The 23,649-nt window shown below is 40.1% G+C and overlaps 1 long non-coding RNA gene across 2 annotated transcripts; it reads right to left on the bottom strand.

Annotated features, from left to right (window-relative positions):
* Window positions 1–279: 279 nt before the first annotated feature.
* Window positions 280–3,563, bottom strand: LOC104112471 (uncharacterized). Of its 2 annotated transcripts, XR_689988.4 has the most exons (6): window positions 3,050–3,563; window positions 2,908–2,957; window positions 1,560–1,976; window positions 1,400–1,478; window positions 799–832; window positions 280–502 (listed from the first exon to the last, which is right to left on the bottom strand). It is a non-coding gene; the product is annotated as an uncharacterized lncRNA (long non-coding RNA). The 2 variants fall into 2 exon arrangements; XR_689989.4 differs by lacking the exon at window positions 799–832 and having other exon boundaries at window positions 3,050–3,561.
* Between the last annotated feature and the right edge of the window lie 20,086 nt (window positions 3,564–23,649).

Raw genomic sequence — 23,649 nt, 5'->3', positions numbered from 1 at the left:
ATTAAGGACTGGTATGATTCTGGTCCTTAATAAACTTTGAGGGACCACATTACTGGTCCCTAATGAATGATAAAAAAGAATGTTGGATGCTGCATCTGGTGCCTATTAATTTACAACGACCAGATTTTACAGGTCCTAATCTTATAGGACTTTGAGGACGAATATTTCTGGTCCTTAAAGATCTTATGAAATGTGGTCCTAAACAAATGTATTTTATGTCCTGCTTTTCCGAAATATTATTCCATTCATAATGTATATACTGAATGCATATAGACAAACTTATCAATAATGTGTTCATATATATATTTGTAAAATAACAAAAGAAAGGATTAACATTCCATTTGTACTGTATCATTTACACACCCTTTGGGAAGAAAACAAATTAACATCATTTGCAAATAAAATAAATTGTTGTCTATAGTTCTGGGCAAATAATAATTAGCTTGTCAACTTGAATTCTCCAAAATCTACATCTTCACTTGTAAACTGAAGTCTTCAAGACCTATGACAAGTATGAAATGAATTCACTTCAGAAAAACTATAATAATCAACCAGAAAGTTTGAGTAACTAATTGCGAGACCTACATTATTTCATAAACTAATTACAATATAACAATATTTTGGTCATATAAGAAACTTGCATTATGAAATAAAACACAAAATAGCCATCTCGGCAACTAAAACACTGTAAGAGACTCAAAAAGTGCATTTGTTTTATCAATGACAAGGAGAACTACATCTTATTATATACAAATAGGTTCCATAGGCTTAGAGGGAGACAAACAGATAATTATTTACCATATTACACCTCAAGTTGTAAGTGCCACGCAACCTAAGAAACAAAGATTAAGTTCAACATTAGCATTAATGAGAATCATCCAAAGTCCATAATATAGCGTTAATGAGAATCAGCCCTCATTATTTAATACATATAAAGATAGGATGCAAATTATAAGATCGAATAACATTATGTTATATAAACTACTAACAAACAAATTGCACTTTTAAAGTACATCTTCCTTTAGAGAATATCTGGCACATAAATGTTTAAGAAAAAAATCAAAATCAGTGCCTTATAACTTTTCCCATTATCATAATCAGATTTTGGGTTCTGCTATAAACAAGAAATTGTGAGGGGTTTATGTTCTTATCAGTTCAATGTAGAAAATTTCCGGATCACGTAACACAGATCAGGGTAAATCTACTGATGCAAAAATAAAAAATAAACTATTGACAATGATCCTATACTTGAACCTAAAACTTGTTGTCCTTGCAATTAGCCTTTAACTTGTGAGAAAATATTTAGCAATTCCTTAATGATCAATGCACACACACATAGATATTTTTTTTGTAAAAGAAACATAATTTTTACAAGAATTTGTGAAAGAAATTTCTGGACCTGCTGTCTAACTCTCTCAAGTTTCAGCTCAAGTTGTGCTAACTTCAAATGGCATTGTTTTCAACTACTGAACTTACTCCTAGAAAGAGAAGGGAAGAGAATCAAGAAAAGGAATTTATCTTCCATATAATTGAATTTTAAAAAGCAAAATTTCTTGTACCTTTTTCCGCATACGGCTTTCACACAGTGAGCTTTGATATTGCTGCTAAACACAAAAGTGAGAGATAAAGAGGAAATGGCTTTGGGTATGCACGCCTTGTCGGGAATACTCTATTTGTTGATAATCCCATATCAGAGGGTATAAATTGTTCATAAAAGTAAAAAGAGTACATAACCAGATGAGTGTTTGAGATATACTACATGAAACGTTGCAGTGTTACAACAAAAATAAAATCATATTTGAGAACCTAAGAAATGTATCCCAAATTGTTATAAAATTATATCATGAAGATACATGCGAACTTCAGAGTGACGTCTGACACGGAGATGCAGAGAATAGAAGACTAAAGTTTCAACTAAATGGTTATAACATGATATAGAGTGTAAGGTTGAGTTTCAGTCCAAAAGTAAATTGTACCTGCATGAGTAGCAAAAACAAACTGAGAACCAGCAACGAAATCAATAAAAGTGGATAAAAGAGAATAAGGAAAAATTAAAAATTGATTCAGATTGTTAGAAGAAAGTCTATCATTTCAAGAGTGCAACATCCCTCACAAATGAACCTCCACCTTCATCAATAGATAACCTTAACAACCGTTGCACCAAGATCAAATATCTTCATAAAATCTTATAGAACTACAAGTACAACACTGATTCACTTATTCAAGCAACCTCCTTGTGGAGAAACCAGAAACACATCTCCTTCAAGGTGTTCAACTTTAATACCACGTTTCCCTAACATTTCAATATTTTCTTTAAAACATGTCTTAGAACCATACAACAACAACATTTAAAATTACCAATTTCAATCTATCATTTTCACAAAGGCTTTGCGCGGATGAATCTTTACTTTTTTCTGTAACTTCAATCCATCTACTAGAGCACTAGCAGCAAACAGTTTTTTCACCAGTTGAAATAGCCATTGTCTAATAAATTCACAAGTTTAATTTCTTTTAGCAAACATAACTATCACTCGTATTTAAAAGAAGCTACATGAACCTGATAATCACCGTAGACTAGCAAGCTCAGTTTAGCACCTCACCTAATGTCAATTGGTAACAAAGTACAATAATCATGTTAATTAAAGCTTCCTTTTAGTACGTAAAGGAGTGTTTAGTAGCAATATTTGACATGGGTATAATAATATTAAGAAGCTCACTATAAAATAAACACCCAATTTTAGCAAAAATGTGGATAACATGTATCCATCAACAAAATGAAGAGCAACAATGAAAATACATACCAAAAATCACTCATTGCCCCCATAAATGAAATGAATCAAAACCCACAAGCATTAACAACAAAATCCAGCAAGTCTAAAATAGTGAGTGGAAGAAAGGAACTCTAACCGATGATTGGAACACTTCATCTCTTAAGCAAGTCGTAAAGATAATCAAATCTTGCATTCAAGAAACAAAATTGTCAGCACACACATATACAAGCATAGCTGAAGCAGATAAAGAGAATAGAATTATGGGAATCAAAACTTACGAATTTCAAGCTAATACTCCTGGAAGCACCTCGGACCACAATGAAACAACTCCTTCCCATCTCACTGCGGAAGCTGAAATGAATAACACGTGAGCTCTTCTTCACAAAACGGCTCAGAGATATGGCCTCGCCATAAAAATAACTTGTTGAATCACAATATGCCAACTCAATCGCACAGATCCGACTTCAGTTGGTGATGGAAAAAATTATCCAAAATAACTTAGCAAAATTGAATAATCTGTAGAATAGTCGTGAACAGATTGATGATGGAAATCGTCATTTTGAACAATAAAATCAAGAACAGATTTAGATGAAATACTAGAACTGATTGTCAAAGTGATGAGGGTTTGGGGATTTTGAGAGAAACGTTGAGAGACGGGGAGTAAACCCTAGTTCCTAAATGACGACTTGGGGAATGTTTTTAAGTGTTTCTATTTCTTTATTTCTTTTTCTAGGTTTCTATCTCTTTATAATTATAAAAATATTAAAATTTTAGAAGAAAATTTTGGGCGGCACCTCAAGTCTCGCACTCCCGCTCTGTTATGCATATTAGGGACGAGAGTTTTATAATAATAGGGATGAGATTCAGTCCCGTCATTATTTAATTTAGAATTAGGTACCAAAAATAAAACTAGTCATTATAAGTATACTTTTAGCGACTAGATTTCAATCCCGCCGCTAAATATTGGTCACTAATGAGCCTTTTTCTTGTAGTAGTGTGTTTTAATAACTACAAGTATTTAGATAAAACTCTATGGAGTGCAGGGATCAGGATGACAAACCGAAATAAGTACAGGGGTCTACTAGGCTATTCTGCCCCAAAAGAAATGTGAAATAATGTATACCTTAACCGTGCTTAGAAGACTCGTTTGGTTTAAGTTATTCAGCTTTCAAAGCAAACTTTTATTTTTGAAAAAACTGGACCCAAATTGCATGTGTTGCTTATCTTTACCAAAAAAAGAATTCAGCTGTTAAGTTTGCCTAAGCGATTCGATCGAAAACCTTTTCCAAATCTTTTTCGTTTAACTTGATTTGGTTCTGCAAATGCCTTTAACTGAAAAAGTTGTTAGACAAACAAGTGGACTAAAGAGACCTTTATTGATAAAAAGTTGATATATACCCAAATTTGGAGATTATTAACCTTATAAAATGAAAGATTATCTTAACCATGTTTACCTATACCCTACGAGATTTTGATTATCGTAAGATCGTTGATTCTAAACAACCAGAGCAAAGAACAAAGCACATAATATCAGTGTTAGTTTTGCAATTCAATATATACAGAAGTGGGCTAAGAATAACGGTAATATAAAATAGAGTGGATATCTAGACTCTATGATAGGATGACAAGTATTCAGGCCCATTTCAAAATAATAAACGTCAGAGTTTAGCAACAGTGACGCTATAAGGAGAGTAGGCAGCTTAGCTCAGTGATCTTGGGCCAGAGTTCACAATGAACTTCGCTGGCCCAGTGTATTCATGCAAAAGAAGAAGAAAGACTTAATTAGTACTTGCATTTAAGAAGTAAAAGCAGAAACATAAAAAAGTACACAATTATAACCTAAAGTAAACAAAGCAAGTTAAGTTTGTTTGTGATAACCCTCTAGATATTAATCAAAGCCAATAACTATTCGCTTTCAAATAACAAACATGTCTTTTACACTTAGTAAGTCTAAATTATCAGGAACTAGAACTACGGGAAACTAAGCTAGCTTCAGGAGAATAGTTCATGATTAAACTTAATTGGATATCAAACAGCCTAGGCTAAGTATTCTTAGACTTAAAACTAACTTCACAAAGGTCATATTAACAGAGAACAACAAGAGCTATCAAACAAGGTAAGATGATCAGCAAAAACGCATAAGCATGGCAACTATAACAAGGCAGTATATGGTAAGAAAGAATGGCATTTTGCAGTTAAAGCTAACAAATAATCTAGATCAATAGTGTTTTAACTAACACGCAAGGCAGTGTAAAATTCACCAGGTTATCATGACCTTATACTGGTAAATCTTATAAACATAGTATCCACAACAATATAACAGTCTCATAGTGACAAGAAGTACCATCTTACAGCTAATATTAACAAGTAAGCAAATGACTTCAAATTAAAAGAGGTCTACCCAAACAAAGCAAGATCAATATTAAAGCTATGAAATATAATTATGCTAAGTAAACCAATCTCACAACATGCCTCATACTCATATTCATGCTAACAAGTTAAGAAAAGCATGACTGTCAATATAAGACTCAACACACATTATACTAATCAAGCATAATAACTATACATAAGAAGCTATAAACAGAATTCAATCATTGAAACGAATTGAATGAAGGTGCACTGACCTTCCTTAGGGTAGAAAACTAGGTTCTTCACTTTAGCCGTTGAGAATTAATACCCGCAGTCAGCTTAAGAACAGATAACCTCGACTAGAATTGAAAGAGAGAAAAAGAAGAAATGATTTTGAGTAATAGATAAAGATTTTTATACTTTAGTATAGTTGCATTTTCTTCTACTTGTTCATTGTTAGGTGAAGGCATTAAAGCCGGTATTTACAGCCCAAAGATTGGGGCTTAGAGTTTGAGATTTGAATTCTCTCAGATTCAAAAATTATAAAGGAGAAAGAACAATAATGAACACTGACGAAAACTAATGACGGAATCAAAGGAAAAAGATGATAAAAAAATCTGAGGGGAAAATGGGTGAAGATATACCCTCTAAAAGTGATGGAGAAAGGGACGTTTGAAGCCTTGGACCTCTGGACAAATCCATTACCCATAGGTCCATGCATATGACCTCTAGGTCATCAAACGTCACGATGTAACGAACCAAAATCCCAACCTGTCGAGATGACACCTAACACACTACCTATACAAGCCGACAATCACATAATAACTAAACATTTGAATAGAACATGCTTTAATAAGCTCAACAGTAGAAAATCTCATAAACATCTAATAAAAATAACTGAAATGCTAGTACAACCATCCCAAAACCTGGTGTCAACGAGTACATAATCACTACTAATTATTAGCATAAACCAAAACTCTAGTACAACTGTCTGAGAAATAGAACAATACATAAGATAATAAAAGGAAAGAGAGCCAAGGTCTGCGGACATCATAGAAGCTACCTTGAAGTCTCAAAGCAAGTACGGCAACGATTTAGCAATCACCGCATCCAGATGTACCTGGATCTGCACACGAAGTGCAGAATGTAGTATGAGTACAACCAACCCAATATACCTAGTATGTAACATGATTAATCTTGGGCTGAAAGCAATGACGAGCTCAGAAGGATACAGTCATAACCAATATAATGACAACACATGTAAGATAATGACAATGACAGTAAAGAACTTAGAGAAAGTTTCATATTCAGCTCGTTCGTGGTACATAAATTTAGACATGTTTGCAAGTTCACAATTTAAGACCAACAATTATAATAACATGTCAAATATAGCTAGCATAAGGAATGGTACATCTCTATGTCTACATGTCAAATATGCGTGTCAAATGTAAGGCATCACCATGATATTCTCATGTACTCACACTCTCAGAGTACTTAATTTGTCTATCTCAATGCCCACCCATCACTCAGCATTGTACGGGTGCCTGGCATCAATGCCCCTCACCAAAGCACGTGTATATATCATTTTGCATGCGCTCACTATTGATGTGTCAGACTCCGGAGGGGCTGATCCTGCCCAAGCGCTAATATAAAGCCTATAAGGCATGCTGTGGCTTACAATCCGATCCACAATAATCAATAAGCCTATAAGGCATGTTGCGTCGTACAGCCAGATCGACAATAATACACACAATCCGGCTCTCAAGCCCATCTAAGTCATCAATCTCTCAAGTCTCAAGGTCTCAGAATCTCATACCACTCAGTCCAAACAATAATAACATGTGATGTAACAACGAATGATAACAGATACTGAGATATAATATGCAAATAAAAAAACATGACTGAGTACATAATTGCAGTTAAAGCAGATAACTCAAAACAGTAAACATAACCTTATTAGGTCTTAACCAAATAAGCGCATAGCCTAAACATGATTTCTAACATGAATCACAGTCCAATTACTCTAACAAGTAAGAATTTCATGGGTGGAATAAGATTTGATAACAACACGGTACACAAGAAACAACCGGTTCATAATTACCACGGTGCACGCTCACTCGCCCGTCACCTAGCATGTGCGTCAACCCAACACAACACAAATAACACATTTTCCAGGGATAGATACCCTCAATACCAAGTATAGAAATGTTACTTACCTCAAAGTGCGCAACTCACTACTCCAACAAGCCCTTGCCTCACGAATCAACCCTTGAACGACTCGAATCTAGTTACAAACAACTTAATATAATCAATAGAAGCTATTGGAATCGATCCCATACGATAATGCTAAGATCTTTAACTAAATTCAAAAATTCAACCTCTGGCCCATGCCTCAGAACCCGATAAAATTCACAAAATCCGAACACCCTTTCAATTACGAGTCCAACCATACCAAAATTATCCAATTCAAACCACAAATCGACTCTCAAATCCTCAAATCATATTCTCCAGTACATAGACAAAAAATCCGCAAAATTTCATCTCAAACACACATAATCTAGGTGTAAAAATCAATGGGTATTCAATATTTATGGACAAAAATGATCAAAAGTCACTTACCTCTTGAATTATAGTGAAATCCCTCTCAAAAGTTGTCCCTAACTGAGCTCCACAAGTCCAAAATGAGTGGAAAACTCAAAACCCTTCGAAATATAGTTTCTGCTAGTGAAATCGCATCTACGATCCAACTTATGCTTCTCTAGAACTGCATCTGCTGTAAACTTTCCGCACCTACGGTAAGCACTTAAGCTCCTGACCTCATGCACCTGTGGTCCACCTTATCGCACCTACGGGACCGCTTCTGCAGTCCAACCTTCACTCTTGCGCTTCCGCACATATGGAGACAATTCACTTCTAAGACTCCAGCTCTCTTTCCCAAAATCCGCTTATGCGCCAGCTTCTTCGCACCTGCGGGCTCGCAGATGTGGAAAGAGCCTCACATCTACGGCCTCTTCCAAGACCAGCCAACTTTGTACCTGCGACGTGCCTATCACTTCTGCGACTTCGCACATGCGGCCCCAATCTCGCAGGTGCGATCACACCAGTCATCAGAAAACTCAGCCAAGATCCTAAGTTAAAAACAATTCTGAAATCAGTCTGAATCTCTCCCGAGGCCCCCAGGACCCTATCAAACATACGAACATATCCTAAAATATGATACAAACTTAGTCATAGCCTCAAATCACATCAAACAATATCAAAATTATGAATCGCACCCCAATTCAAACCTAATGAAACTAATGAACTTCCAACTTCTAAAATCATTGCCGAATTATATCAAACCAACTCCGATTGACCCCAAAATTTGCACACAAGTCATAAATGACACAACGGACTTATTCTAACTCTCGAAACTAAAATTCGAGCCCGTTATCAACAAAGTCAACTCTCGGTCAAACCTATCAGCCTTCCAAACCTTCAACTTTCCTACTTTAGCCAATTCAAGACAAAGCTACCTATGGACCTCTAAATCAATATCCAGACAAACTCCTAAGTCCAAAATCACCATACAAAGCTATCGGGACCATCAAAACTCCATTCCAGATTTGTCTACACAAAAGTCAAACTCCGGTCAACTCTTTCAACTAAAGCTTCTAACATTGGGACTAAGTATCCCAATTCACTTCGAAATATCCCTGGAACCAAACCAACCACCCCGTCAATTCACATAACCACAAATGAACATAGAAGAAATGATAAATGGGAGAACGAGGCTACAATACTCAAAATGAACGACCGAGTCATTATATTCTACCCTTCTTAAACAAATGTTCGTCCTCAAACGGGTCTAGAATCATACCTAGAGTCTCAAATAGGTGTGGATATCTGCTCCGCATCTCCCGCTCGGTCTCCTAAGTAGCCTCCTCGACATGCTGGCTTCTCCACTGAACTTCTATTGAAGCTATATTCTTTGATCTCTACTTTCGAACCTGCCGATCTAAAATGGCCACCAGCTCCACATCATAAGTCAAATATCAATCAAACTGAACCGTGCTGAAGTCCAATACATGGGACGGGTCACCATAATACTTCTGGAGTAAAGAAATATGAAACACTGAGTGGACACCCGATAGACTAGGTGGCAATGCAAGCTTGTAGGTCACCTCTCCAATTCTATCAAGCACCTCAAAAGGGCCAACATACCGAGGGCTCAACTTGCCCTTCTTCCCAAACCTCATCACACCCTTCATGGGCGATACTCTGAGCAATACCTTCTCTCCCACCATATAGGTAACATCACGAACCTTCCAATCATTATAGCTCTTTTATCTAGATTGTGCTGCACGAAAATGATCCTGAATCAACTTGACTTTCTCCAAGGCCTCCCGAACCAAATCAGTACCCAACAACCTAGCCTCTCCCGGCTGAAACCAACCAACTGGAGAACGACACTGCTTCCCATATAAGGCCTCATAGGGAGCCATCTGAATACTCGATTGGTAGCTCTTGTTGTAGGCAAACTTTGCAAGCGGTTGAAACAGATCCTAAGAACCCCCAAAATCCATAACACAAGCGCGTAGCATATCCGCCAAGATCTGAATAGTGCACTCAGACTATCCGACCGTCTGGGGGTGGAATGATGTACTAAACTCGACACGTATGCCCAACTCTCGCTGCATTGCTCTCCAAAACTGCTATGCAAACTGCGTGCCATAATCAGAAATAATGGTCACCAGCACACCATGAAGATGAACAATCTCGCGGATATAGATCTCAACCATCCTCTTTGAAGAATAGGTAGTCACAACGAGAATGAAATGTGCAGATTTAGTCAACCGGTCCACAATTACCCAAACTGCATCAAATTTCTTCAAAGTTCGTGGGAGCCTAACAACGAAGTCCATGGTAACACCCTCCCATTTCCACTTGGGAATCTCAAGTCTCTGAAGGAAATCGCGCAGCCTCTGATGCTCGTACATCACCTGCTGACAGTTCATGAATCGAGCCACATACTCCACTATATATTTCTTCATGCTTCTCCACAATAGTGTTGCGTCAAATCCTGATACATCTTAGCGGCACCCGGATGATTGGAATACCGCAAACTATGGGCCTCCTCAAGAATCAACTCATCAACCCATCCACGTTGGGCACACAAATTTGACCCTGCATCCGCAACACCCCATCATCTCCAATAGAAACCTCCTTGGTATCACTGTGCTGCATCGTGTCCTTAAGTACAAGCAAATGGGGGTTGTCATACTGGCGCTCCCTGATGGTTTCATATAAAGAAGACCGAGAAACCACGCAAGCTAGAACCCGACTAGTCTCTGAAACAACTAACCTCACGAACTGATTGGCTAAGGTCTGAACATCTAATGCTAGCGGTCTCTCACCAACTGGAATATATGCAAGACTACTCATACTCACCACCTTTCTGCTCAGGCATCATCCACCATGTTGGCCTTCCCGAATGATACAAATTGTGATATCATAGTTTTTTAACATCTCTAACCATATCCACTGCCTCAAATTTAGATCCTTCTACTTAAACAAGTGTTGTAGACTCCGATTATCTGTAAATACCTCAAAAAACACACCATAGAGATAATGCCGCCAAACCTTCAATGCAAGAACAATGGCTGCCAACCCTAAATCATGAATGGGTATTTCTTCTAATGGGGCTTCAACTGGCATGAAGCATAAGCAATCACCCTACCCTCCTGCATCAAGACACACCAAATACCAATTCGAGAAGCATCACAATAAACTATATATAAACTCGATGCTGAAGGTAAAACTAGAACGGGAGTTGTGGTAAAGGTAGTCTTGAGCTTCTGAAAGCTCTCCTTACACTCATCAGACCACCTAAATGGAGCACCCTTCTGGGTCAGTCTAGTCAAAGGTGCAGCAATGGACAAGAAACCCTTCACAAAACGGTGATAATATCCGGCCAAGCCAAGAAAACTCCGAATCTTAGTTGTTGAAGACGGCCTGGGCCAACTTTGAGATGTCTCAATCTTCTTCGGATCTACCTTGATCCCTTCACTGGACACCATTAGAATGCTACGGAATCTAGCCAAAACTCATGCTTGGAGAATTTAACATAAAGCTTCTTCTCCCTCAAGGTCTAGACTACAACCCTCAGATGCTGGTTATGAACGTCCTGGCTGTGTGAATACACCAGTATATCATCAATGAATACTATGACAATAGAATCCATATATGGCTTGAATACATTGTTCATCAGATGCATAAATATTTTTGGGGCATTGTCAGCCCAAAAGACATCACAATAAGCTCGTAGTGACCATAGCGAGTCCTGAATGGCGTCTTCAGAATATTAGAATCCCAAATCTTCAACTGGTGGTACCTAGACCTCAAATCAATCTTAGAGAATACTCTAGCACCCTGAAGCTGGTCAAATAAGTCATCAATGCAGGGTAATGGATACTTGTTCTTAATTGTAACTTTGTTCAACTGTATGTAATCAATGTATATCCGCATAGTACTATCCTTCTTCTTCACAAACATGACCAATGAACCCTAAGGCAACACACTAGGCCTAATGAGTTCCTTATCAAGTAGCTCCTGAAGTTGTTCTTTCAATTCCTTCAACTCTGGTGGTGCCATACGATATAGAGGAATAGAGATGGGTTGAGTGCCCTCAAGAAGATCAATACCAAAATCAATGTACCTATCGGGTGGCATGCCCGGCAGGTCTGCAGGAAATACATCCGAAAAGTCTTGCACGACCAAAACAGAATCAATGGTAGGAGTATAAGCACTAACATCCCTCACAAAGGACAAATATGCCAAACATCCCTTCTCAACCATCCATTGAGCCTTCAAGTATGAAATCACTATACTGGGAACATAATCCAAGGAACCTCTCCACTCAACCCTAGGCAATCACGGCATCGCTAACGTCACGGTCTTAACGTGATAATCCAGAATAGCGTGACATGGTGATAATCAATACATGCCTAGAATCACGTCAAAATCAACCACACTAAGCAGTAATAGATCAACTCTCATCTCTAATCCCTCGATAGTCAACACACACGACCGATACACAAGGTCCACAATAATAGAATTACCCACCAATGTAGGTATATGAACATGCATGACTAAGGAATCACGAGGCATACCCAAATAACGAGCAAAGTACGATGATATATATGAATAAGTGGAACCCTAGTCAAATAATACTGAAGCATCCATGTGGCACACAGAAACAATACATGTGATCACTGCGTCTGAAGCAACTGCCTCTGTCCTGGCGGGAAAAGCATAGCATCGAGCTTGACCACCACCTGATCGACCTCCCCCTTCTAGAGCGACCTCAAACTGCCTGAGTCCAACCCCGAGCTGGTTGAGCAGGTTGTGAAGTAACTAGTGCAGAAGGCATAGCCTGACCTCTCTGTTGAACTGGACCTCCCATAAAATGGAGGCAATATGTTACATCCTATATTTTCGTACGTAAAAGTGCGTCTTAAGCAAACTAATGTAAGATAAAAAATGAGATCATATTTGGAAGTATATTAAGTAAGTTATCATGTTACCTCAGAGGTTACAAATGTTGAAGATCATGAACAACAAGTACAGAGAGGGTTGGAAGGTTCATAAGCTAAAGGAATTGAAGAAAATAATGTTTCGTCGAAAGTCGACAAGTTGGGAATGTTATAACATGTACTTTTGGGGTGAGACTAGGGTGCTAAACATGATAAGGAGGTTATGTTATGAGTTATGTTAGTCGTATAATAGTTGTGCATTATGTTTTGAAGTCAAGCGAGTTGTGGAACAGAAGTCGATAAAAGTCATCACAAGTTACGTTCATAAGTATTACTGAAACTTTGGGTCAAATGTAGCTACAATTTTCTCCCAATATACTTAGCGTTATGGGGTATTCCACCCATCAAATAGAAGATCTATAAGTCTAGTTTCTAATGCATTGAACCGTTTATGAATACGACATCAGAGTAGAGCGATATATGCATTTATGTGAGATTGTGCAAGCTGTTAGGTGACAAGTAAGTGTGTCACCTACTTGCTTAAATAAAAGTCCGAAAATGGGCCAGTTTGGGTCATCCAAAGAGGCCTTTTAAAGGCCTATTTCCTTCATATATTATACTGATAATAGGGCATAATAACCAGACATAAGCTCTGCAAAAATCCTCCTAAAAATTGCCCACAAACCCTAATTAATTTTCTCTCCCTTTCTAATTCTAATTGGAGGTAAAACCTAGAGTTTGAAGAACCAAGATAGGAGCTGAGTTATCCAACAAATAAGGTAAGATTACTGCTCTATTTCATCCATTTTTGCTTGTTGTAAATGCATGGTAAGTCGTTCTATATTTGTAAGAACTCACGGGACGGTGATCGGAAGCCGTGAGTTTAAGTTATTTACTTGTAGCAGACTGTTTTGTGTTGCTGTTGGGCTGCGTGTTTTACTACTGTTTTGTGGTGTTTTGGAGGAGGAAGGGTGTGGAGAAACACCACATAAATGCAGGGTGGTGGGCTGGTCGTTCATCGTAACATTTTCGGGCTGTTTGACACTACTACAGTGGTCGTTTTGTGTATGAAGAGATTGGGGTGTGTTGGGCTATTTTGTAGTATTTTGTGTTGTATATAAGGTTGGAAAATAATATATATATATATATATATATATATATATGTTGTTATCATTGTGTTCTTGTATTGTTGGTGTTATCTTGAATTTGGATGAGGTAAGGATTATAGGGGAGATGCTGCCCGTTTTAATACAAATTAAGCTTGTCGTTCGTTATACGATAGTTGTACCTTTCGTAACTTAATGATAGCATTATTATCGTTGTTGTAGATTAAGGTGCGAAGAGGCGAGTTCAACTTGGTGATTGGAAAGATTGTGATAAGGTATGTTAAGGCTAAGCCTTTCCTTCATTTTGGCGTGATCCCGTAACTACATGTGTTTGATAACGAGGCATAAAGAGAAGTTCATACTCCCGAATTTGTATACATTATCCTAGTCTCATACGTTACATTATTCTCCCTTATCGGGACTTTTATATTCAATTGAGTATTGTCTTCTTCCAGTCAAGAGAGCAGAGGGTCTATATATATACAGTATTACAGTATTTTCACCACCATCGAGCTATAATCGGTGGGCAGCCCCTTATTGGGCAACCTCTAATCAGATGGTAAGTTATATACCGAGCCTACTGTGGCCGAGCGCCTATGAGCGAGCCCGGGATGGCCGAGATATAGAGCCTAGTATGGCCGAGAGCCTATGAGCAAGCCTAGTATGGTCGAGCAGTTAAACGTACCGAGCCTTATAGGGCCGGACATTTATTTTATTTACTATATTGAAGGAGTTGAGTCAGTATCAGTAGGTAAGTATATCTCTAGATCATCTTTGACTCCCAGGTACTTTCAGTTATTATATTATCAGTTCAGTTTCAGCTTTCAGTTATTTTATTGTCTTACATACTCGGTACATTATTTCATACTGACGTCCCTTTTCTGGGGACGCTGCAGTTCATGCGTGCAGGTTCAGATAGATAGACGGGTAGACCTTCTAAGTAGGTGTTGCCCGAGTTCAGCCTGATCGGTAAGCTCCACATCCTTCGGAGTTGCCGGGTCTAAGGTTTTGTATACATATTGTGTATATATGTTATGGGTAAGTCGGGGCCCTGTTCCGATCACAGTACATCCATCAGTAGAGGCTTGTAGACATATCCTGTCAGTTAGTGCAGCATGTTGGGCTTGTAGGCTTTGTATGTATATTTTGTTGGTTTGTCAGCTGTAGTAGTTATGATGTCCTTGTCGGCCCATCTTTATATTGATGTTTAGTCAAAGCTAGTTTCCGTTCTATTTTATATTTTGCTTCGCAAATTGTCTTGCAATATGGCCCCATGGCTAAAGTATGACATTGTATGTTCAGAGTCCCTCAGTCGCAAGTTGGTATGCTATGTTAAGTGAGGCACCGGGTGCCAGTCTTGCCCCCAGGTTCGGGCGTGACAAACTTGGTATCATAGCAGTTATGTCCTAAGGAGTCTACAAGCTGTATCTAGTATGGTCTTGTTTAAGCAGGGAACTACAGGGCATTTATGAGTTGGTTACCCTTCTTCCAAATCTAAATCGTATTGTAGAACTGAGTTATAGGAAATTTGAGTTAAACTTACGTGTTGGTGTTTGCATACACAGATGACGGTGACTAGGAATACTACAGCTATCCGGAGGAGAGATACAACAGCAGGTGAGGGGACCAGTAGGGTACCCCCAGTAGATGGGGCCCAGTTTGAGGACCAAGGCGAGACCCCTACTCATCCATTACCGGCTCCTCCACCACCTGAGGAGATTCTTAGGCATATCGCACATCCAGTTCCCCCTCCACTTCCATCAGAACAGGACTTGAGGAGTGCGGTGCATTTGTTGACACAGTTGGTAGCTACCCAGCAACAGGCTTGGGCATCAGCTAGTGCAGGATCTTCTGAGGGGTCTGGGAGTTCAAAGGTTCGAGAGTTTATTTCTTTGACTCCCCTAGAGTTCACGGGGACAGATCAGAGGGAGGACCCGCATGATTTCATAGATCGGCTTCACAGGATCTTTCGGGTTATGTATGCCACGGAGAAAGATGCAGTTGAGCTAGCAGCTTTTCGACTCCGAGATATAGCCATCCTTTGGTACGAGGGATGGGAGAGGTCCAGGGGACGTGATGCACCTCCAGCTGTTTGGGAGAATTTTTCAGATGTCTTCCTTGACCAGTACTTACCGTGGGAGATCCGACAGGCTCGAGTCATTCAGTTTCTAGCCCTCAAGCAGGGCAATATGAGTGTTTGAGAGTATAGTCTCCGTTTTGACTCATTGACCAGATATGCACCATCTATAGTTGCTACTATGGGGGACAGGATCCACAGGTTTATAGCACGGTTGGCCCTAGAGTTGACCGAGACATGTGCCACTGCTGCATTGCAGGATAGTATGGATATCTCTCGGATTCAGGCATTCGCCCGGAATATAGAAAGGGATAGGCCGGCATCAGGGTACAAAGAGGACTGAGCAAGGGCGGCGTAAGAGGATGAGATTTCCTAGGTTTCAGGAGCAGTCTCAGGGTAGTTATAGGCCCCAGTACTTTGGACGCCCACCTAGGCCTCCGCCACCTCAGTTACAGGGTTACAGGTATGACCGCTATACTCAGTTTGGACCAGGTGAGAGCTCACAGGCATCAGGTTTGCAGCGATAGAGAGGTTCAGGGCAGACATGGTCATTTCCACCGTGGTGTGACATATGTGGTAGAGGACACTTAGGCCAATGCCGAGCAGGTTCTGATGCTTGTTATACATGTGGGCGTCCGGGGCATATGATGCGAGATTGTCCAAATAGAGATTCTTGGGTATGGCACAACCAGCGAGTTCAGCAACAAGATCATCTATGTCCGTGCATCCTTTAGGGCGCGAGTCTCAGTCTTCGGCTGGTAGAGGTCAAGGAAGAGGTAGAGGTTCCAATTTAGGTGGTAATCAGAACCATATCTATGCTTTAGCGGGTCGACAGGACTAGGAGTCTTCACCAGACGTTGTGATAGGTATATTGACCATTTTCTCTCACGATGCTTATGCCTTGATAGATCCAGGATCTACTTTATTGTATATTACTCCATTTGTCGCGGGGAAGTTTGGTATAGTGCCTGAAATACTAAGTGATCCTTTTGCGGTATCTACATCAGTCGGAGAATTGATTATTGCTAGACGGGTTTACCGAGGTTGTACGGTGATAGTTTGTAGTTGTCGGACCTCAGCCGACCTAGTAGAGCTAGAGATGATAGATTTTGATGTTATCATGGGCATGGACTGGTTGGCAGCTTATTATGCCACATTTGATTGCCGAGCAAGGGCAGCCAAATTTCATTTTCCGGGTGAGCCAGTCCTTGAATGGGTAGGTAATACAGCGACACCCAAAGGTAGGTTTATTTCGTATCTGAAGGCGAGGAAAATGATCGCAAAAGGGTACATTTATCATATTGTGCGAGTTAGAGATGCAGATGCTGAGATACCTACACTTCAGTCTATTCCAGGAATTAAAGAGTATGCAGATGTGTTTCCAGATGAGCTTCCAGTTATTCCTCCGGAGCGAGAGATTGATTTTAGCATCGATTTGCTTCCGGGAACTCAACCAATATCTACCCCTTCGTATAGAATGGCACCTGCCGAATTAAAGAAGTTGAAGGAGCGATTAAAAGATTTGCTGGAGAAAGGTTTCATCAGACCCAGTACCTCACCTTGGGGCGCACCAGTACTGTTTGTGCGGAAGAAAGACGGCTCGCTGAGGATGTGTATCGATTATAGGCAGCTGAACAAGGTCACTATTAAGAATAAGTATCTACTTCCAAGGATCGATGACTTGTTTGATCAGTTGCAGGGGGATAGATTCTTTTCAAAGATAGATTTGAGGTCGGGATACCACCAGGTCAGAGTTTGGGAGAAAGATATTTTGAAGACAGCCTACAGGACCCAATAAGGCCACTTCTAGTTCCTTGTCATGTCCTTCGAGTTGACGAATGCACCCGCCATATTTATGGACTTGATGAACAACCTATTCCGGCCATTTTTAGATATGTTCGTGATAGTATTTATTGATGATATTCTGGTTTATTCATGTTCAGAGGATAAGCATGAGGACCACCTATGAGCGGTACTCCAAACCCTCTGTGATCGTAAGTTGTATGCTAAGTTTTCTAAATGTGAGTTCTGGTTGAAGTCTGTAGAATTATTGGGGCATATTGTATCCGATGAAGGTATAAAGGTAGACACTCAGAAGATTGAGGCCGTGAAATCTTGTCCTAGACCTACCACTCCGACAGAGGTTCATAGCTTTCTAGGCTTAGCAGGATACTATCGGAGGTTCGTAGAGGGTTTTTCTTCCCTTTCGACACCATTGACGAAGTTGACGCAGAAAGCAACTAAGTTTCAGTGGATAGAGGCTTGCGAGCAGAGTTTCCAAGAGCTTAAGAACAGGTTGACCTCAGCGCTAGTTCTAACACTTCCAGAGGGTCCAAAGGGTTATGCCGTGTATTGTGATGCCTCATGTGTCGGGTTAGGATGTGTTGTGATGCAACATGGGAAGATGATTGCGTATGCTTCAAGGTAGTTGAGGAAGCACGAGAGGAATTATCCGACCCACGACCTCGAGTTAGTTACGGTTGTACATGCACTTAAGATATGGCGGCATTATTTATATGGTGTTCATGTTGATGTATTTACAGATTATAAAAGCCTGCAATATATCTTCAAGCAAAAAGAGTTGAATTTGCGATAGAGGCGATGGCTAGAGTTATTGAAAGATTATGATGTTAACATTCTCTACCATCCAAGGAAAGCTAATGTTGTAGCAGATGCCTTAAGTCACCGATCTATGGGTAGCTTAGCACATGTAGAGGTTGGGAAAAGGCAATTAGCTAGAGAGATTCATCAATTGGCTTGTTTGGGGGTTCGGTTAGTAGATTGTGATGATGGTGGAGTTGAACTCAAAAACACTGAAAAATCATCTCTCATAGCTGAAGTCAAGGAAAGGCAGTACGAGGACCCAGAGTTGGTCGAGTTGAGAGAGCGAGTTCCGCAGCAGAAGAAGCCATTGTTAGAGCTCAAGGGAGATGGGGTTCTCAGATATAGGGGTCGTCTATATGTTCCAGATGTAGCAAGGCTGTGAGACATGATTATGTCAGAGGCATATTATTCATGGTACTCCATTCATCCTGGGTCGACGAAGATGTATCATGACATTAAGGATGTGTACTGGTGAAACGATATGAAGAAGAACATTGCTGAGTTTGTTGCCCAGTGTCCTAGTTGCCAGCAGGTGAAGGTAGAGCATCAGAAGCCCGGAGGGCTAATGCAGACTATAGAGATCCCAACGTGGAAATGGGAGACGATAAACATGGACTTCATCACAGGTTTGCCTCGTTCTCATCGTAAGTTCGATTCTATATGGGTGATAGTCTATAGGCTCACAAAATCATCCCATTTCCTACCAGTCAGATCTACATATACATCCTAAGATTATGCAAAGTTATACATTAAGGAGATAGTGCGGCTACACGGAGTACTAGTATCTATTATATCTGACCTTGGGTCCCAGTTTACAGCACATTTTTGGAGGTCATTTCAGAGAGGTCTAGGGACTCAAGTGAATCTCACCACAACTTTTCATCCACAGACTGATAGACAAGCCGAGCGCACAATTCAGACGCTCGAGGATATGTTATGAGCATGTGTGTTGGATTTTAAAAGAAGTTGGGATGAACATCTACCTCTTATCAAGTATGCATATAATAACAGTTACCACTCCAGTATCCAGATGGCTTCGTACGAGGCTTTGTATGGGCGTAAGTGTAGATCTCCTATATGGTGGTTTGATGTTGGAGAATCTGGGTTACATGGGCCAGACCTGGTTCAACAGGCCATAGAGAAGTCATATTTTGACGTGCGGCAACGAGACTCAGAGTTCGGGGTTAATGATTGGGTATTCTTAAAGGTATCACCTATGAAGGGCGTGATGAGGTTTGGCAAGAAAGGCAAGCCTAGCCCACGGTATATTGAGCCTTATAGGATTATTCGGAGAGTGGGCCAAGTAACTTATGAGTTAGAATTGCCCTCGGAATTGGAGTCTGTCCATCCAGTGTTTCACGTATCTATGCTACGGAAGTGCATTGGAGATCCTACCCGAGTGGTGCCCACTGATGATGTACATATTACGGATGACTTGTCATATGAGGAAGTTCCAGTTGCCATCCTAGACCGACAAATCCGCAAGCTACAAAATAATGAGATAGCCTCCGTGAAAGTTTTATGGAGAAACAAGAACGTGGAAGAGATGACGTGGGAAGCGGAGGAAGAAATGAAGTCTAAATATCCCCACCTATTTGAAACTGAAGATATGGCTCGAGATGGGATGCTACAGCACAGCTCTATTCAGGCTAGTAGGTCATCAGGTAAGCTCTTATTTGTTTGACTTTTAGTATTTATGATTTACGGCTGTGTGAGGAAAAATGTTGCTATATATAGACATTGGCCATGTGTGGCATGCATAGTATATTTTCTAGCTGCGTGCAGGTTGGTTTTAGTCTAGTGTATGGAGGAGACTCTAGCAAAAGTTTTCCAAAGTCTCTAAGAATAAACATTTGAGGATGAATGTTCCCAAGGGGGAATGATGTTACACCCTGTATTTTCGTAAGTAAAAGTGCGTCGTAAGCAAACTAATGTAAGACAAAAAATGAGATCATCTTTGGAAGTATATTAAGTAAGTTATCATGTTACCTTGGAGGTTACAAATGTTGAATATCATGAACAACAAGTACAAAGAGGGTTGGAAGGTTCAGAAGCTAAAGGAATTGAAGAAAATAATGTTTCGTCGAAAGTCGACAAGTTGGGAATGTTATAACATGTACTTTTGGGGTGAGACTAGGGTGCTTAACATGATAAGGAGGTTATGTTATGAGTTATGTTAGTCGTATGGTAGTAGCATGTTATGTTTTAAAGTCAAGCGAGTTGTGGAACAAAAGTCGATGAAAGTTATCACAAGTTACGTTCATAAGTTTTACTGAAACTTTGGGTCAAATGTAACTGTAATTTTCTCCCAATATACTTAGGGTTATGGGATGTTCCACCCAAGATAGGAGCTGAGTTATCCAAAAAATAAGGTAAGGTTACTGCTCTATTTCATCCATTTTTGTCTGTTGTAAATTCATGGTAAGTCGTTCTATATTTGTAAGAACTCACGGGACGGTGATCGGAAGCCGTGAGTTTGAGTTATTCACTTGTAGCAGACTATTTTGTAGACTGTTTTGTGTTGTTGTTGGGCTGCGTGTTTTACTACCGTTTTGTGGTGTTTTGGAGGAGGAAGGGTGTGGAGAAAAGCACATAAATGCAGGGTGGTGGGCTGGTCATTCATCGTAACATTTTTGGGCTGTTTGACACTACCACAGTGGTCGTTTTGTGTTTGAAGAGATTGGGGTGTGTTGGGCTATTTTGTAGTATTTTGTGGTGTATATAAGGTTGAAAAATAATGTATATATGTTGTTATCATTGTGTTCTTGTGTTTTTGGTGTTATCTTGAGTTTGGAGGAAGTAAGGCTTATAGGGGAGATGCTGCCCGTTTTAATATAAAATAAGCTTGTCGTTCGTTATGTGATAGTTGTACCTTTCATAACTTAATGATAGTATTATTATCGTTGTTGTAGATTAAGATTCGAAGAGGCGAGTTCAACTTGGTAATTGGAAAGATTGTGATAAGGTATGTTAAGGCTAAGCCCTTCCTTCATTTTGGCATGATCTTGTAACTACATGTGTTTGATAACGAGGCATAAAGAGAAGTTCATACTCCTGAATTTATATACATTATCCTAGTCTCATAAGTTACAGTATTCTCCCTTATCAGGACTTTATATTCAATTGAATATTGTCTTCTTCTAGTCAAGAGAGCAGAGGGTCTATATATATACAGTATTACAGTATTTTCACCACCATCGAGCTATAATCGGTGGGCAGGACCCTATTGGGCATCCTATGATCAGATGGTAAGTTATATACTGAGACTACTATGGCCGAGTGCCTATGAGCGAGCCCGGGATGTCCAAGATACAGAGCCTAGTATGGTTGAGCGCCTATAAGCGAGCCTACTACGGCCGAACAGTTAAACGTACCGAGCTTTATAGGGCCGGACATTTATTTTACTTACTATATTGAAGGAGTCCAACTCTGCAAACCTTATCTCATACTGAGCCATTATCATACCCTCCTAGCGTAGCTGCTCAAACTACCTACGCCACTCCTCTCTGCTAGTCTGTGGGACAAACTTCTCTAAGAAGAGAACTGAGAACTCATGCCATGTAAGTTGTTCTACATCGGCTGACCTACCCTACTCATAGGCCTCACACCATCTGTAGGCTGCCCCTGTCAGCGAAAAGCTAGTAAATGAAACTCTGATGGTATCCAAAATCCTGAGCATCCTCTGAATCTGCCCCACTGAACTCTAGAGGCTTAAGCCTCCCAAACCGCTCTAGTCTATTTTGATCCTCATTACTCATAGGTGGACCAATCTGGCCCGAGCAGCTATAACCGGCTGGGCTGGTAGTTCCCCCTATGTCTGGAATCCCTGAGCTACCTGCTTTGGAGTACAGGCGGCGGGAGTCTGAGCACCTCCCCCGGTCTGAGAAGTGGTTGGTGCAGTCGCAATCAAAACCGCCTGAGCAAGGCTCATGCATACAGTCAAAACCTAGGACAAAGACTCCTGAAGGCTTGTGATCACAATGGGCACAACTGGTGCCTGAGCTGGTCCCACCGCTCAACAACATCTGGTATCTGCTCCTCAGCTAGAGCAACTGGTGGTTCACAAGTTCTGCTCTAACTGTAGTGCGAGCCACACCTTGGCCTCTACTATGGCCCCGACCTCTCGCGGTCCTAGCTGGTGGTAATGGTAGCCGTCTGTCTGATCCAGTCGCACGTGTCCTCACCATATGTGAGAAAATAGAAGAATAGAAGTTTAGATTCGAAATTAACAAATTTGCATGACAATAATACAAGAAAGTGAAGTTTCCTAACGATTCGGTAGCCTCTCAAAGATATGTACATACGTCTCCATACTGATCCGCAGGATATTACTAAACCTTCTCATGACTCGTAAGACCTAAGTAACCTATTGCTTTGATGCCAACTTATCACGACCCAAAATCCCAACCTGTCATGCATTGTATGGGTATCTGGCATCAATGCTCCTCACCAAAACACATGTGTATATCACTTTGTCTGCGCTCACTGATGGTGTGTCAGACTCCGAAAGGGCGGATCCTGCCCAAGCGCTAGTATAAAACCTATAAGGCCTACTGCAGCGTGTAGCCCGATCCACAATAATCAATAATCCTATAAGGCTTGTTACAGTGTGCAGCCCGATCCACAATAATACTCATAATTCGGCTCTTAGGCCTATCTAAGTCATCAATCTCTCAAGTCTCAGGGCTCACAATCTCATACCACTCAGCCCAAACAATAATAACATATGATGTAACAACGAATGATAACAGAGACCGAGATATAATATGCAAATGAAGAATCATGACTGAGTACATAATTGCAGTTAAAACAGATAACTCAAAACAACATAATTAACCTCATTAGGTCTTAACCGAATAAGCACATAGGCTAAACATGATTTATAACATGAATTACAATCCAATTACTCTAACAAGTAAGGATTTCATGGGTGGAAAAAGATTTGATCACAACACAGTACCAAAGAAACAACCAGATCATAATTACCACAATCCACGCCTACACGCCCGTCACTTAGCATGTGCGTCACCCCAACACAACACAAATAGCACTTTTTCCAGGGATAGATACCCTCAATACCAAATTTAGATATGTTACTTACCTCAAAGTGCGTAACTCACTACTCTTTTGAAGTCTTGAGTAGCTCCGTATGATATTTTATGACTTGTCTGAATCGTCGATTTTAGTTTTCAGGTCATTCGGGATTAGTTTGGAAGAATGATTGTCAT

Source organism: Nicotiana tomentosiformis, chromosome 3, assembly GCF_000390325.3.
Source record: "Nicotiana tomentosiformis chromosome 3, ASM39032v3, whole genome shotgun sequence".
In the NCBI taxonomy this organism is placed as follows: Eukaryota; Viridiplantae; Streptophyta; class Magnoliopsida; order Solanales; family Solanaceae; genus Nicotiana; species Nicotiana tomentosiformis.
This window is presented reverse-complemented; position numbering and strand designations above follow the sequence as displayed.